This window comes from Rhineura floridana, chromosome 4 (genome assembly GCF_030035675.1).
Source record: "Rhineura floridana isolate rRhiFlo1 chromosome 4, rRhiFlo1.hap2, whole genome shotgun sequence".
Taxonomy (NCBI): domain Eukaryota; kingdom Metazoa; phylum Chordata; class Lepidosauria; order Squamata; family Rhineuridae; genus Rhineura; species Rhineura floridana.
The window spans coordinates 108,267,394-108,284,942 of record NC_084483.1 but is presented as its reverse complement, the minus strand read 5'-3'; positions in this window follow the sequence as shown (position 1 = coordinate 108,284,942).

Genomic DNA, 17,549 nt, shown 5'->3' with positions numbered 1-17,549 from the left:
CAGCATCCCATCTTGACAGCGTAGCCATCAAAGCACAGCAATGCATCTGTGTTCACTATTAGTATGTAATTCTACAAAAGAGCTAGCATTCTTTCTCACAGAAAAGTATTGGCAGCCTCAAGAAAAACCCTACAATATCCAGCAGTCCAAGCAGGATCTCACAAGAGCCTTGCTAACCCAAGGTCAGTTAAAGTGACTTAATACAGCTGAAACTACTTGTAGAGTAACAGAGAGGAGATACTCTGCTAGGAGGACCCAGTTTCATTCTCAAGCTGCCTTGTAGATAGGGATGGGTGATAAATTTGATTCAGTTCACATTTCAAACTGAATCTATCAAATTCATACTTTCAAAACAAGAGGAGAACCAAAACACAGCCATCCTTTGAAATTAACACTTTTTCCATTTTTGCAGTGCAGTTCGCCAACCAAACAATGTTAACAAAAATCCATAGGTTAGGGGAAAGTGTACCTAAAAATGAATATATAAGTGAAAATAACATACAAAAATGCATTATATGATGAGAAATTGTTCTCAAAAATATGTACATTAATCAAAACTGCTTACAAAAATGTGTTTATTAAGAGAAATTCATACTAAAATGCTGGAGAATTTTTATGAGAATTTTTTATTAAAGATTTGCACATGGGTGCAGAAATGTGGAGAAATGAATTTAAGATTGGAAAAATGAGAAACTGAGAAAACTGTAATTGGCAGATCTTTCCATCCCTACTTACAGAGCAGAAGTGGGCAGAAGGCAGATTGGGATGATCACAGGATGATCTGCAGTAAATCAAGAAGGATCTCTCACTCCCAATTGTTTAACCATAGCCACACACAAAAAAGACTTGCTCCCTAAATTGAGATGCTGGAAACCCTGATAACAGATGTAGAATTGTTCTTGTATATGCAGATCTTCCCAAGGTATGGCTGCAGTTGGATCCATCCGCTGAGTCACTACCACCACACACACACACCACTATTTTGTACCTGGCTCCAACTGATAGTTCTTGCAGTGCTTAATTAAAAAAAAAATAGTTGACCACACAGCTTAAAATCTGTCTATTCCTGTTTTAGACTGTACTATGAAAAGGTAGGGTGTAAATATTTTAAATAAATAAACTTAGCTTAAGCCATGTGAATCATTGGCCAAATCTATTAATAGGCAGCTTGTATGTATCAGCATTACAATATAAAATGTTTGAAGGTTGTCAAGGAACTATTAAGGCAACTTCTATAGCAAATCTGCTACCAAGTACCAGTTACTTAGCACTATCAGCCATTACAGAGAAAAGGGAGTTTTCAGGAAATCTGATGCCTCTTGTTGTCACTTAAGCAACCCTGTTGCATCTTTTGAAAACCCTCTGCTCTGTTGTCTCTTCTGGGGGGAGGAGGCAGGGATCACAGAGGTGGCTCCAAATCAAGACTTTACAGAGCAAACTAATGGTGGTTTTGCATTCAGATTCAGACACTAATGGAGTATCATGATGACAGATGCTCTTACATCACTGGCACACACAAAAAACAATTATTATTCTGATCCATGAACACAAGATAAGCCATAAGAATAGCCTTGTAAGCAAGGTCTGCTGTAATAGAATCATAAGTATTATGCATCAGAGTCTATTATAAATTGGTTGTAATTTTCTCCTGACACTCTATGAATTAAACTAGTTAGGATACAAAAAAAAGATATATTTTTTTTTAAAAAACACAACACCCTCTTCAAATGCCACAAAGCAGAAAGCAAGCTCAGTGTCTGAAGGTTAATGATTGCTCATGAAAGCTACAGAAATAAATTATCTGCCTAGGGACTCTGTCACATGATCAGCACAAAAGCTGCAACAGCCAAAAATGTTTATGTAGAGAAAGAGGGAGAGGGAGAGAGGGAGGGAGAAGAGAAAAAAGCCCACTGTCAGAGTCACAAAACCCTTCCCCCACAGCAAAATCCATGTCCCGAGCCAAACAGCTGCTCCTGACTGACTACATTAAACTAATTTGTGCTGCAACACTGCAGCTGCTTAATTTTTAGGCTGAACTTTTATCACCAATAAGTGTTGCAATAACAAATGATATGATCCTATCTTGGACATAATATCAATCACCTTCCAGAGCAAAGACAGTTTTTAGCACAGCTAGAGAAAGTGGGATCATCCAGACAACACAAGTATTTTAGTAAAGGAGGGGGGAAATTCACGAGATGATTCCTTTTCAAAATGAACCAATGTGGCCACATATACATGTGCTGTGAAACATACAGTACATATCCTACATAAAAATAGACTTGGGAAACAAGCACTATCTATCAGATGAAAAGGTATCAAAAGGAAAGCATTGTTTGCTCAAGTCCCGTAAACACAAGCATTTCTTTTACTACTCTGAAGATAACATTATATAATTACTACTGAATGAACAAGCATCAGAGAGCTGGTGGCTTCACATAGATATACCCCAAAATGCCATCAGAGATTACAAAAAAATGGCACACAGAAAGCCAGCATATTCATAATTAAGGAGACAATAACTTTATACACAATATACACCTTCCAAACACCACTTTTTGTGATTCTCCCAGCCCAGGACTGGGGAACCTTTTTCAGCTAAAGGACCACACTCCCTCCTTTTGAGAGCCACATGCCAAATGGCGAGGGGAGAGGAACAGAGGCAAAAAGTGGAGCAATGGACCTTTGTACAGTGGGCTATATTCCAGCCACACAAAAGTCAGAGGTTTCTACACACACACCTCTCTATCAAGACAAGCAAGAGGCATTATCATAGTTCATTCCATTCAGTCAAAACCACTTGAAAAGGGCATGGGACAGAACTGGTGAAGGGTGTGGACTGAGGAGAGAGGATATGGTCTGGGGAGTGTTCCAAAGACCAGATAGACAAACCTTCAGGGCCACGTTTGGCCCATGAGCCTGAGGTGCCCCACCCCTGTTCAAGCCTATGCCTAGAAAAAAAGCAAAAACTAGCCCCCAGGATCATGGCTACCATCGTTACTGCAACATATTATTGTTGTTGTTGTTGTTATCTGACAAGTAACAATAAAATTAAAACAAACACATTCAATACAAATAAAGGGCAGTTATACAAATCCTGCCCCACTAATAGAGGTCATCAAGGGCCAAAGTAAGGTCTTGCCTGGTGCTTAAAGATGGCACCAGGCATGCCTCCCTGGGGAGAGTGTTCCATAGCCAGGGTGCCACCACTGAAAAGCCCCTTTCTCATGTTGCCACCCTCTGAACCTCTCGTGGAGGGGCAAACAAAGAAGGGCCTCCAATGATGATCACAGGGTCTGGGTTGGTTCATATGGAAAGAGGCAATCCTTGAGGTATTGGAGTCCTAAGCTGCATGAGGTCAAACCAGCACTTTAAATTGAGCCTGGAAAGTAACTGGTAGCCAGTGCAATCGTGCCAGAATTGATATTATATACTGAGACCGACTTACCCCAGTCAACAATCTGGCCCCTGAATTCTGCACCAGCTGCAGTTTCTGAACAATCTTCAAAAGCCAGCCCAGTATAACACATTGCAGTAGTCTAACCTAGAGGTTACCAGAGCATAGGCTATCTCTGTCCAGACAGGGGTACAGCTGGGCCACCACCTGAAGCTGATGGAAGACACTCCATCGCTGAGGCCACTTGAGCCTCAAATGACAGTAATAGATCCAGGAGTACCCCCAAGCAATGTACCTGCTCCTTCAGAGGGCGTGTGACCCCATCCAGAGCAGGCCACATCCCATCCATCCAGTCTAGGGAACCACCCATTAACAGTGCCTCAGTCTTGTCTAGATTAAATTTCCGTTTATTGACTCTTATCCAGTCCATTATTGAGGCAAGACATCAGTCTAGCACATCCACTGCCACACCTGCAAATGTGAAGAAGTAGAGCTGTGTGTCATCAGCATATTGCTAACAGCGTATTCCAGAACTCCAGATGACCCCACTCAGCAGCTTCATGTAAATGTTAAATAGCATGCGAGATACAATGGAACCCTGCATAACCCCCCACAGTAGGTTCTGCTGGGCTGAAGAACATTCTTCTGAGGATAACCATTCAAGTAGGACTTGAACAACTACAAAACAATACTGTCCATCCCCAACTCGGACAGCCATTCCAGAAGTATACCATGGTTGATGGTATCAAAAGCTGCTGAGAGATCTCCTTGATCTCTCAGCAGCTTTAGATACCATCAACCATTGTATTGTGGTATCAGGGACACATTCCCCCTGTTTCTCACCCGACATAGGTCATCATACAGGGCAGAAAATGGAAGTTTCTGTGCCAAAACCAGGCCAAATTGTAATGGACATAAAATATCAGATCAGATGTGTATTAGATACCTCTTTAGGTGTTCCTCACATGAAAGGAGCAAGGGTATTGAAAGGGGCTGTGGGGTCATGCATTTAGCCTCACCACCAAAGTCCCATGGCTTTCTCCCACCGCCTCCATCACCATTGCCATGATGAGACATAATTTCTGAGGCACAGACCGGGCTTCAAAAGTTATGCCTCAACACAGCAGGGTTGGGAGAAGCTACATGACTTTGGGACTAAGCAAGCGACCCGACGGCTCCTTTCACCACGCTTGCTCCCATCATGCGAATAATGCCTGAAGACGGCTAGAGATGTGACATCACTGACGATGAGAAGCACACTTCTGCTCCTTTCTCCTCCCATGAAGTTTTGTAAAGTTTTTACAGCACAATCGCATGCATGTTGACTCAAAAGTAATCCCCCTTAAGTTCAACGGGGCTTACTCCCAAGCAAGCAAGAACAGGATTCCCGGCTTTTTTATGTTGTCCAGTGCAGAATGCCTACATGCACACCAGTCCTCACGAGTAGTCATATTGCCAGTAAAAGAAGGAAAACAAAGTATGGAGAAAACTCCCTACAGCGATGCTTCAGCAATAACATTTCCTCTTTTTTTTCCAATTTCTGCAGATAACATGCTCGGTTGTTCAGCAGCACATTCAATTTTCTTACACTTTTCTATTTTTAAGTTTCTCTTAGGAATGATATCAGATCCCTGCAGACTTGGGGGTGTGTGCTTTTCTGCGGGTGTATTCTGCAAGATGTCACTGATGCAATAATAGTGCATTTGTGATGGATTTACACTGGACATCATTCCACTTTATTAATTGTTCCTTCTCTCGGTCCCACCGGTGAAAACAGCTAGGCTGGTGCGGACCAGAGAGAGGGCCTTCTCGGTCGTGGCCCCCACCCTCTGGAACTTGCTTCCTTTTGACCTTCGACATGCCTCCTCCCTGATGGCTTTTCGTCGAGCCTTAAAGACCTTGTTATTCAGGCAGGCCTACGGGATTTCTAGGGTGGGTTAGGCTATTATGTTGTATTACTAACAGGTGGTTTAGATGTATTGTTGTTTAATATGGTGACTGTTGTATGAATATGTTTTAAATTGTATTTTATATTGTGTAAGTCGCCCAGAGTGTCTGTTAAGTCAGACAGATGGGCAACTAACAAATAAAATTTTATTATTATTATTATTATTATTATTATTACTGCCATCAGGAGGGGCACTCGTGCACTACAGCACAACAAAAACAGGACCAAAAAGAATAATAATCATCTGGTACATTTGTCGTATGGAAAGTTACAGGATTTCAGCAGGAAGCTTCAGAACATGCACTGACTGGAAACAAAGTAGTATGTCTACCTGGGTAGTGCTGCAGGCACAAAATGTATTGAAAGCAGGATCGTGTATAACTGCCCCAATACCATATTGAGAACAAATCGCCATGAATGCACAATAAAAAGGAAGTCTGGAGGGGGTCACTAACTAAAGAAGCAGCTGGTTGTGATCCGGTCTCCTTCATTTTACCACTCCCTTGCATATCTTGGGACTGCTCAGGGAAGCAATTGCCATTCAGAATTACACACCAGAAAAATTGAGCTAGCGGGCATTGCTTCTGCGCCTGTGTTACCCCTTCATATTAGTACAGTTATCAAGCTATCAATGTTGGATCAGGATTAGTGCCACAGATGCACCAAGGGTGGGAGTTCTAGGGAATGCTCATTGTTCTTTAACAATGGTCTGCAAATGTCTTACCTTATGGAAAGTTGGTTTCATATCAACATAAGGCTGCAATCCTAACCATGTCTACTCAGAACTGTTGAATTCAATGGGGCTTAGTCCCAGGTAAGTGGGGTTAGGTTAGCAGCCTTATTTGCCAAGGAATCCTTCTCTGTCTACCCTACTGCTCTCAACACATTACAGAAGATACTAGAAAATGTCTGGGGGTGGTCATGATCAATTTACATGGGGCTGTCACTTCATGAACTGTAAGTACACTCTAGAACAGTGGTTCCTAACCTGGGAGCCATGACCCCCAGAAGTAATCCAGAGGGGGCCTCAAACAGTAAAGAAATGAATTATTTATACATTTCTTCTTTTAAAAAATCTTCACTTCCTGGGTGCTGTCTGCTCCTCACTGCCGCTGCAGACGACACCTCCCCCTTGCTACAAATGAGAGGGGGGGATTCTGCTGAAGCGCCAGAGCATCTTTCAGGTGTACCGAGGACAGGCATCTGCCTATAAAACACATGGCAGACACCAAAGCTGAGGGCGGAGCTTCCAGGAAGAAGAGGGGATTACTGTTGCCGACTCCCATCTCCCCACACTGCTGCTGCTGATGACGCCCTTACTGAGACTGAGAGGAGACGGCTTGTCATGAAGCAAAAAGTAGCAAGTCTGCAAGGAAAGACTGCTTTCCCCCTGCTTTCATGGCAGCCGGCCTGCCTGCCTTTCTTGGCTTCTGCTTTGAGGGAGGAGTTCCGCTTCCGGTAAGACGCATCCACCTCTTTCTTTCTCTCCTAAAGTGAACTTTAAAACTCTATTAAGGGAGCTGTTTGGAGAATTGAACTTTTTATAAGGATTGAGGAGTAAGGAGCAAGGAATAGGAAGAGTTGTGGGTGTAACCCTGATAATAATTTACAACTCTAATCTCCAATTGCCGACTTGTTTGTACAAGGACGCTGACACGCAGGAGGCACCGCCATTAATCTTCCCTGTTAACATTCGCGTCTGACGAGTAACTTGGAACTGTCGGACACAATTGCATGCTTGCCCATAGCAATTATGCCTGTACTATCTTCAAACCAACTTGGTGGAACCGGAGAACAGAGCTTGTTTTTATTAAACTACTCAGAGTACAGAGTGCGGAGACCAAATGGTTATGACCAGAAGGAACTATCAGGAGCTGGGATTAACGCTGAAAGATACTGAAATGTTAAGCAATGCTCAAACTAAAATTACGAGCTACTTTTCCCCCGCACGTGACCTATCATCTTCACCATCACAGACAATACTAACTCAACATCTGACTTCACAGCGGGATGACAAATGGACCTTAGGACATCCCTTAGCTGCTAAATCCTTTGTGACCTTTTCAGCTGCTAAAAGCCTTGCAGAGGAGTTGCAGGATGTGGGTCTAAACTTTTCCTTGAATGTATCAAATGACAACCCCCTGTCAGAAATCATAACCATTGACTCCTATTGTCCTTTTAAAGGGCAATCAATGACCTCTCCAGAGAGCAAAAAGGAGCAGGGAATCTCCCCTCCACTTGATTCTGGTCAACAATGGTACTCTGCCCTGATTGATGAATTCGAGTTGATTAAAGCCTATATCTTAGAGACTAACAATCTACTCACTACGTTGGTGCGGGCACTAATGACATCCCAATGCGAAACAACAGGAGCCCACAGCCCCTCACTGTCACCAGTTCCCAGTCCCAAGCAGTCTCACAGTCACTCCCGTGGAGCGGGTATGAAAAGGGGCAGAGGCAGGAAGAAACAGTTACCTCTAACCCCAAAAACAAATAAACCAAAAAAACCTAAGAATATTAAAAATTCGAAGTCTCATAACCTAGAGAAATTGAATTTCAAACCACTGTTGGATTCCTCAATGGAGGAGAATCCCCAAAGAGTTCATGGACAAACAAACTTGAGAAAATCTGTTTCTTTGAATACAGAGTCATCTTACGATCTAAAGAGCCCCTTTTCTGATGTGGATAAGCTAGAAAGAGTTTTATTAGTGAAGAGCCATCCAGCAAGTAGGGGCGAGGAAAATAGAAATTATCGGAGCCCATGGTCCCTAGAACGACAACTGGAAAAGCTGGTCATTTCCTGTAACCGAAGTGTCTGTGGACGACGCCCCTTATACCCGAGCATCTCATTTCTGGACAATTGCTTTCGACAATTTACGTACGCTTCGAGACGCATTAATTACATCAGGTCAATGACTAACATCTCTCATAATCCGCATGACTGGCGTCTGATTGTCACTTGCCATACATGTAAGGAAGCCAACCAAATTCTCAGCACAAGAGACAGTCTAGAGAAAAGGGGGATTTTTGTCCAAAGATACTACATCAATGCTGCTCCCCCGTCGCCACTAATCAGTTCTTTCACTCAGCCTTCACCTACAAGCACTGCTATATCAGATGTAACCTCAAGGACCAGTAATTGCCACCACTCGGCTCACTCAGTCTCGGATATTTCAGATCCCCAACTTTCTCCAGCTGGCGAACCTCTATTGATGCCAGCCTTACTGCAGGATCTGGAACCAGAGGAGCTTCAGCTTACGGAACTGTACTCTCAACTCCCAAAGTTTGAACGACCGGCACTTATTAATAAGCTGTGCCAGCTGATCCAACGTCTCAGAGCGGTAGACAGTACTCCAACTCTGCTAGATGTCCCCGCCTCAATCATTCCAGCTGGAAATCCACTAAACTCTATCTCAATGGATACTAGGAATTATAAAGATATACCACTTATTCAACCATCAAGGGCAGCTGTGGAACGGGGCAAAGCTAGGTTCCTGCATCCGGAGAAACTAGGTACCTTTACCAAGCAAAAATCATCCTCAACAGAAGCGTGGGGTTTCAGTAATATCCAACCTGGCCACTCCCAGAATGGTACAGTTTTATGGGATGCTGCAGGATCCCTAAATCAAATTTCAGAAATAAATTGACATTCTTTAGCCCTAGGTACCTTTTTTTCCAGTGATGAGACAAACATCCCGCAAGACTCGTTTCACACTCACAGGCCTCCTCCATCATCTAATCCCGCCCTTCAGCTTTTGTCGTGGAACATAGCTGGCTGGAGAAACAAACAAAACGACCCAGAGCTGATCTCGTATCTTAATAAATTTGATATAATACTTTTACAAGAGACTTGGGCAACCTGCAAACCTTCCCTGAACGGTTTTTCTTCTAGGCACCTTCCAGCGGTGTCTTCGGCTTCAAGGAGAGGTAGAGCAGAAGGGGGCCTGGCAATTTTGATATCAACTGGCTTGGCTATCCAAGTCAATGATTTGCAGCCCCTGAATTCCATTGCCATGGCAGTCCTTCTGAAACTCAATGCTTTAACTATACTGTGTATCAATGTATATATGCCTCCTAATTATTCGCGAGCTCACGCGGACCAGATATGGGATGAGTTAGATAACTATCTGCTAGATCAGGAGTCCACCCATCCTGGAGCATATTTGATTATCATGGGGGACTTCAATGCGAGGATAGGCCCCAACAATGCTGCACTTTTTTCTTCAAATTGATGGCGGGGTAAAAATTGTGAACATCCCATCTCTGCCTTTAACAGACAGTCGAAGGACAATAGGATTAATTATGGGGGGATCTGCCTAGCACGTCTGGTAGGCAATCATAACCTGACAATTCTAAATGGCCTTGATCAAATAGATGGCTGTGCGGAATACACCTATATTTCTAACCACGGAAGCAGCGTAATCGATTATGTGATAATCTCATTTCCACTATTTAAACTAATTTCTGCTTTTGATGTAGGTAATAGACAAAACAGTGATCATCTTCCATTTAACATTAATTGCCTTCTCCCTGATAATCCGTGCCTAACAAATCACTATAATTCCACACTCAATAATGCCTATTTTAAAGGCAAAAGGACCATACAGTAGGCATCCCTGGCCCTTAAGATAAAAAATTTCTTCTTATCCCCAATGGCAATGTCCATTTCGGAGACCTTAAAGAATTCTAATAATTTTCAAGATGCTCTAGATAAGTATTCTTCTCTAATCTTAAATTTAAATGCCATCCTTTTCCCGAACCTGCATGCTGCCAAAACAACCTTGAGTGCTAACCCGAAATGGTTTGATACTGAATGTCTGGCCCTTAAACGTCAGCTAAGGATGGCCTACTTGAAATACCGATACCAAAATCTCAACCAGCTGCCTCCTGAATACTATGCTATCAAAAGGGAATATAAATTGCAGCTGGCCAATAAAAAAAGGTTGGCTGTGCAGAGGGATTGGGAGACTTTAATCTATGTATCAAGATTTAAGGACTCCAAAAACTTCTGGTCTATTATCTCCAGTGCCTTTACATCTTCACATTCTGCATTATGTAATATCCCCCCTCAAGTGTGGGAACAACAGTTTACCTCTATCTATGCGGAACCCCGAGGTAATGACTTAAGCCCTTTTAATCCCCCTGATCTTATGGCCCTTCCTCCCTGGCTCCCTGTTTCCCAGGCTGAAGTTAGAGATCTAATTGCTGGGTTGAAAACGGCTAAGGCGCCTGACCCCGATAATATTCCTCCAGAATTGTTAAAAAACTTCCCAGACTGGTGGGCTCCCATCTTAGCCAACCTTTTCACCATAATTAACAACACTGGTCAATTTCCGGCTGCATGGCATGAAGCAATAGTTGTACCCATATTTAAAAAAGGGGACAGAGAGGACCCCCACAACTATAGGCCTATCAGTCTACTATCAGTAATAGGTAAACTTTACGCAGCCTACTTGAAAGTTAAACTTGTCTCCTGGATGGAGGAACATGAGATTTTAGGACAAGAGCAGGCCGGGTTTAGGAAAGGACATTCGGTTCTTGACCACTGTCTTGGACTGAGTCATCTTGCAGAAAAATACGATAAGCCAAGGGGAAACGGACTCTATGTGGCTTTTGTTGATCTTAAGGCTGCTTTTGACTCCGTCCCCAGAGGTAGACTCTGGTCCAAGTTAGCAAACACATCCATTGACAAAAGGCTCCTATTCCTGATCTATAATCTATACCAACACACTTCTCTACGTGTTCATTGTGGCCGTGAGGGTGGCTTATCTAATTCAATCCCCTCTAACATGGGGGTGAGGCAGGGCTGTGTTCTAGCCCCCCTGCTATTCAATTTATACCTAAATGACCTGAAAGCATGCTGCCTTTCCCAGGAATTCCATGCCCCAAAAATTGCTGAAGCAAGATGTCCCTTGCTTTTATATGCAGACGACACTGCCCTTCTCTCCTTCTCTAAAGTGGGACTTAAACGACTATTATGGGCCTTTATGACCTATTGTAGTGAGAACCTGTTGTTTATAAACTTTTCCAAAACAAAAATCTTAGTATTTTCTAGATGCATACCATGCTCCTCCTGGACAATTAATGGTCATCAAATTGAACAGGTCTCTCAATACAAATATTTAGGCATTATCTTTCACTCTTCGTTGAGTTGGGCTACCCATATAAGAGCGGCAATTTTGAATGCCCGGAACACAGTAAAGGGTCTGTTGCGATATTTCTTTTCTAAAGGGGGGCAGTATGTGCCAGCTGCTATTCAGGTCTTTAAAGGTAAAGACTTTCAGAGCTTGGAAAAGTTACTTTTTTGAACTACAACTCCCATCAGCCCAATCCAGTGGCCATGCTGGCTGGGGCTGATGGGACTTGTAGTTTAAAAAAGTAACTTTTCCAAGCACTGGGTAAAGTCATTCCCCAGCTCTTATATGGAGCACCGATTTGGATACACTCATTTAATTCCTCAGTGGAAGCAGTCCTCTCCCTTTTCTTAAGGCGAGTGCTAGGTGTACCTAGATGTGTTGCCTCGGCAGCCCTTAGATTAGAGTGTGGTTTTATCTCCCTAGAGTGTCAGGCATGGTTGATGGCTTTTAATTACTGGATCAAATTAGCGCTTAACCCTCTCTCTGGATATCTTTCTGCCCTTTGGAACGATGTATATATATCTAACTTGAATAAAAAATTTATTGCAAAACTCCCACGGTTAGGTCTCTCAGGAGAATATCTATCATCCCAATCTTCTAACACGGCTAAATTTCTAATTCGGACCCGACTTAAAGACTTAGATCTGCAATCTACTATAGCCATGGCTTCTAAAACATGTTCTCCCACTTTTTTGAAATTAAAAGCGGATTTTGGCAATTCCGCCCCTTATCTGGATTTCCTTACAGTTCCTAAGTTAAGGCTGGCCTTTACTAAGGCTAGGTTTAATTCTTTACACTCAGCACTGTTGGAAGGAAGGTTTGCGGGCCATCCTTATGAGCAACGCCTTTGTCCATGCGGAGCGGGTTCTATTGAAACCCTTCAACACATGTTCCTAAACTGTACCCTATATTCCCAGATACGTAATAAATTTATATCCCCTTTCCTTGCAAGCCAGGTATACAACCCTCCTGATACTATAATATCTTATCTTTTATCAGGCGTAGATAGAGGGATCTCCCAGCGAGTAGCTAAGTTTATCTACGCAATTCAACAAACATGATTATCCTTGTTTTCTGGCTAAGAAAGGTCTCGAAATTTTAGATTTGGTACTAATGTACTTTGGATGCAATTTCATTTTAATCCGAACTTTATTTTACCCTTATTTTATTTCTATATGTTGTATAATTTGTATACTGTATGGGTCTTTGACCATAATAAATTTTGTTGTTGTTGTTGTTGGCTTCTGCTTTGTTGCCACCTCCTTTTAAAAATTATTCTTATTTGCGAGGCTGCCCAGATCTCACCTTCGGCCCAGATGGAGCCAAAGAGAAGCTCAGGACTTGCTTGCCCCCCATCTCTGAGGCTAAGTATGTGTGCCAGTATCCCCCTTTCTTCCACCTACACTCCGCCACCCCCCAATCTCTCTCTCCAAGATCCTGCAGCAGTTGAGGGCTTCCCCCCTCCCACGTGCCCAAATGCCTGCATGCCTGCAGATGCTTGCAGGAAGGCCAGGTGTGTTTGTGTGTGCTCTGATCTGTCTTCTGCTCCACTGTCATTCTCCAAGTGCACGCTAACCAAGTCATCAGTTCTGATGATCAGGGCAGGTGCCAGGTGTGACTGGGCCCTTGGGTGCCAGCCTGCCCCAGACCCCCTGCTCCCAGCCCCCCCCACAGACTGTGTGGAACCTCTCCACCTACTTCTTCTCTCTTTCTGTGAATGCCCTGCATTCTGGGCACACTGGGCACTGCCATCAACTAAGATGGCAGCAGAGGCTTCTCTAAAGGGCTGATATTCCAGCCACTATCTTTGTTGATGCCATGCATGCACTCTACACTGCATGCACTCACATGCCTGCTATCAATCAAGATGGCGGTAGGGGCATTAGCCCCTTATAGAAGCTTCTGCTGCAATCCCTTCACAGAAAGGGAGGAGAGGTAGGTAGAGTGGGAAGGTGCCGTGGGCCCGCACAGTTTTTAGAGGGGGCTGGGGGATCCCTGTCTGTGATCTGCGGCAGGGTCAAGATTCAACCCTGCTGAAGATTGTGGAAGGGGAGCACTACTCCCATACCCTAAGGGCCCCTCTGGGCTACAGGGTCCCTCAGTCAGGGCTCGACCTGGCTGCCCTTTGGCGCTGGCCGTGCTAATGATCATCCCAAGGCCTAAAAGCACTATCCCTCCTCCTCAATCTATCCACTCTTTTGTCTTCACAATCTAGCATCCCCACCACTACCACATTGCAGCTTGTAGTAGTAGTAGTAGTAGTATTTTAAAAAAGCTCAGCAGGTTGGCTGAGGCTGGGGTCCACATACTGCAGCTGAAATGTATTTAATTATTGCATTTATATCCCACCTTTCCTACAAATTGCTCAAGGTAGTGCACATGGTTCCTCCCCTTTCCATTTTATCCTTACATCATTCCTGTGGAATAGGTCAGGCTGAGAGACTGTGTCCAAGGTCACCCAGTGGGCTTCATGGCTGGGTGGAGATTTGAACCTGGATCTTAGCCCAACACTGTAACCCACTGGTGTTGGGAGACAGGACTGTACATCTTCAGACTGCGTAAATGTGGCATGGGGGAATACCAATTTGATTGGACCTTTGCATTAAGAAAAGAAAACAACACCTCACTGTCTGCAGGGAGCTTTTTATGGAAAGGGATATTTGGAGATATGATTTTGCCATGCACCATTTTTTCAATTAACAGAGATAAAAATTACAATTAGCAGAGGGGGATCAGGAAATTAGCTTACAAAGGGGGTCCCATACTCATAAAGGTTGGAAACCACTGTTATAAACTATTGTTTGTGTGTATATATCTTTGTGCATTGGTAACAAAATACCTGCACAGATGCCCAGTTTGAAAAAAGTGTTAATGGAGGTCATGGAAAATGGGCATGCAATAACTGAGGAGAGGGTGCATGTGTATATCATACAGATACATCCCATCAAGATCTGAGGAGAAGCTGACAGATTTCAGCTAATGCCCAGAATCTCAAGCACCACCCTTCATGGGCAACAATTTTTGGCTGCTTTTCAGTCACTTCTGGGATGGTTGGGTTGCCATATTTCCCCCCCTCAGGGGATTGGCAATGCCCTTTAAAAAAAAAACAAGAATGGTGAGCAGTCTGCTTCCATCCAAGCTGTCATGATAACAATGAGAATGTAGTGCCTCTTTGCTTATTTTCCTCTTCCCTCCCCAATCCTTCTTCCTTTTGTGTCCTGTCTTTTTAGGTTGTAAAGTCAAAGGCAGGGAGTTTGATGTTATTATTTTTATTTGTAATCTGAACTGGAAGCTTTTTTAGTTGAAGTGTGGGGTATAAATGCTTTGAATGAATAAATAAATATTAAATAGACCTTTCTCTTTCCACTAGCCTTTTAAGTAGTTACTGTATCCCCGTCTGTATTGTTATTGTTTTTAAGATGCTTTTAAAATATGTTTTTAGACTTTTATCACTGTTGTTTCTCACCCTAGGCGAGGAAGGGTGAGATATAAATTTAATAATTAATAAAATGAAATAAAATAGATAGAAGTTGCTGTTACTGAATTTCAGGAACACCTAGCTTATACTTCACATCACTTGTGTGAATGGGAATGCTGAGTAGATCCAATTGGTACAAACAAAAGAAACGTTTTTCCAAGCTGAAAACGGCTTTTGTAGATTATAGTGAGGGGTTTCTTCTTGGCATCAGAAGGCCCAGCCAATCGCCACCACACTCGGCGGGTATCTGCTTCAAACTCCTAAGAGTGTTCCCCCCTTCCAAACCTGGCTCCATAGACGAAAGTGACATTTGGATTTAATGCTGTGAGGGTGCTTCTTGAGACGCCCTATTGGCTTACAAATATGAATCTGCCTTCATCCAAACTTTAAGGCTGCAGTCCTGAATACATTTTCTAGACTATGCCCCTTTGCATCCTTGGCAAATATGCATAGGATTATGCTGCTAAAATAGAAAGAGTATGTGTTTAAAGTAACTAATCAGCCATACATATATTCTCTGATATGTACAGTAAAGAAAGTTTATACAAAGAATGGAAAATATCAGCAAAATCAGGAAAAAAACATTTGGATTATAATATGCTAAGCTTTACAAGGGTTATAGATACAAAGTGGCTGAAAATGAAATTAGGTTGTTTAATTTTCACCATCCAGTGCTGGGACAGAATGCGCCTTCATCCCAAAGTTCTGGCCTTGTACAGATTTCATAGTTTGCTGTGGAAGTCTCTTTAAGTGATTAAACTAATGCACTGCAAAAGAATGAAATGGTCCTGGAGTGACTTCAGCAGAAAGAGCTATTCACTGTATGGGGTGATACTGCGGATTTACTAAATTAAAAATACTATTTTTAACTGCTATTTTCTCCATGAGCACCAAACCTTCTGTAATTAATATGAAAATGTGACCATATTCTTGTCTGAGTTATATCTAGCTAACAGTATACTTAGCTTTTTACTAAAAGACAATGAACATATTATGCAATCAAAATGTTTTAAATATATCCTTTGCATTGGCTGCTTATATTCAGGACTCTGGTGCTTTGATTTAAAACCAGCCAACCAGTCAATTAATCGATCAAACACTATTCTGCAGCAAGGAAAGATGAATACTGTATTAATTATACAAATGACATAAATGTGCAAAACTTTTTTTATTTTGCAGAACATATACAAAATACAATTGCAGATAGCCAAAATATGAATTTTTACTCTTTTGAATATTTATTCTTCTGCTACTCATTGAGAGGACAGAGGAGCTATACAAACCACAGAAGTCCAAACCTTTGAACACTTGAAATCATTTTCAGCACTTTCTCTGGCTTTTGAAAATTTAATCAGTGAACTTTTAAGCAGAGCTTTGCAAAGGTAAGAGCAAAAAACTCTTGTGGGCCCAATCCACACACATTTAGGACAATTATTTCTGTGAAACAGTTGGTTTCCTTAGTGAATTCAGTAATTTAACCTTGCCAGAATCATGCTTTTCTTTTTCAAATGGGAGGTGATATTCTGAGGAACATGAATCCTGTGCCATCAATATCCCAGAATGCCCTTTTTTGGTACTTGCTCAGAGTGCTTATATTTGATTTCGCCCCCCCTTAGTATTAGAATTATATTGTGCACTGTGCATGAAATTATGTTGTGTTTAGCTAATTTCAGCTAAAGAATACAGGATATGATGTGGGAGATTGCAGGTGTATCTTCCTACACGTTTTTCTTTGGTTAAAATCATCCCTGATTTTTATTTGGGCCATGATACTGGAAGAGGTTTAAAAAAATCCATTTCCCCCAATGGAATTTGCCCCCCTCTCCTCCAGGCTGCTGTTAGTCATGTAGGTGAAAAAAGATGCAAATAATATGGGTGATGGTCTCCCCACTGCCCCATGGTTAATAGTAGCTCCTGGGAAGGGGGATTTATATTGGGAATGTGGTTCAGACCTCATTCCCCCAGCAGTCACCCTGTTCTAAGTTAGCACTTTGGTACCTGCTTTTAACCAATGGAAAAAGTCCTATTCACACATTCATTGTTTGCATATAGCGCCTTGCCATGTTTATGGATGAGTGGGGCTGCACTTTTAGCCTCACCTCTGATGCTGCTACTTTCTGCCACAACCACGTGCTACACATTGTTGCCCACAGTAAAATGCCAACATGCAAGTTTAGGTATAAGTAATCAGGATACCTGTGCAATTTAGTGTCCCAGTTGCGTGGGGCTTCCACTCATGAGCAGGTTGGCATTTTTCTACAGACGACTGAAGACAACATTTGGGGACCTTCCTAGTACATCCAAACCCAGTGGAGTAAGATGGGGAACTCCTTAAAGCAGCCTATCGCAAGGAACAGTGGGGAGTCCACTTGAAACCAAAACCTAGGGTCTAAGAATACAAGGAACCTCAGCCTTGAAGCTGTTCCTATTTCACTGCATGGACTCCTTAGCAAATGTAAAATGTAAAATGTAAATAAGTTTATTTCGGTCAAAGACCAGCAAAATGAAAATTGGGAAACATAACTTTTTCACATGAAAAATCCTTTGATTTTTCAATCTGAATTCTCTTGTTATGTCACTGATTTTCAC